Raw genomic sequence first — 1,118 nt, forward strand, 5'->3', positions numbered from 1 at the left:
GGAGGGAGGAGGGAGGGTGGAGGAAAAGGAGGATTAAGATCTTTTATTTTCCCGTAAAATCGGATTAGAGGTTTTTCACTCGTGTTAATTCGTTATTGTTTTTTAATGTATATTTTTATATTAATAATAATAATAATAATATTATTACTTTTATTATTATTATTTTGTTTATATTATAAATTTAATGTCGGATTCGCGTAATAAAATACTTATCATTATTATTATTATGATTATTTTTATTAATTTTTAAGTAACAAATTATTTTAATGTAAACGTTGACATAAAAATGTTTTTATAGAGATGTTTTTAAATAAAATATAATTAAAATTACCACGATAATAAATAAATAAATAAAATCTTTGAGTAATAATAATAATAATAATAATAATAAATTTTATTACCGTCGGTTTGTTGAGTAATAATAATAACAAAAATTAAATAAAATTTTTTATTGTGACATTATACGTACATTTAAACATTTAATACCAGAAGAATTAAACTAATTTTCGAAGAGAGGAAGAAGAAAAAAAAGAAAACTCAAAAGAGGTCAAAGGTTAATCGGAAAATTTTTTAAATTATGTTGGTTGAATTTGTAAAAGACAAACAACAAACTCTCAAGTGTAATTCAACTAATAATTTTTTAATTTTAATAAAAAAAAATTTACCAACGATTTTTAAATATTATTATTATTATTATTATTATTATTATTATTATTATTTTGTTGATTGTTTTCTAGAATTTTCTTTTATTTGTTTAAACAATTGTTCAAACGTTTTCTTACTTAAAAAAATTTTTTTTTTCTCTATACGACATTAATTTTTTTTTTTTTAATTTACCATTACTCTTAAATAAAAGATTTATAAAAAATTATTTATTAATTTTAAACAGAGATAATAATAATAATATTAATAACAACAACAACAACAACAATGATAATAATAATAATTAAATAAAAAATTTAATATATATATAGAAAGAGAGAGCGAGAAAGAAACAACCGACAGATCAACCCTTAAGGTAAAAAAAAAAACCCTCATAATATTTTTCAAAATCAGATAATAATAATAATAATGATAATAATAATTAAATAAAATTATATCAATGTTTCAAGTTCAAA

Source organism: Pediculus humanus, genomic scaffold (genome assembly GCF_000006295.1).
Source record: "Pediculus humanus corporis 1103172108204 genomic scaffold, whole genome shotgun sequence".
In the NCBI taxonomy this organism is placed as follows: Eukaryota; Metazoa; Arthropoda; class Insecta; order Psocodea; family Pediculidae; genus Pediculus; species Pediculus humanus.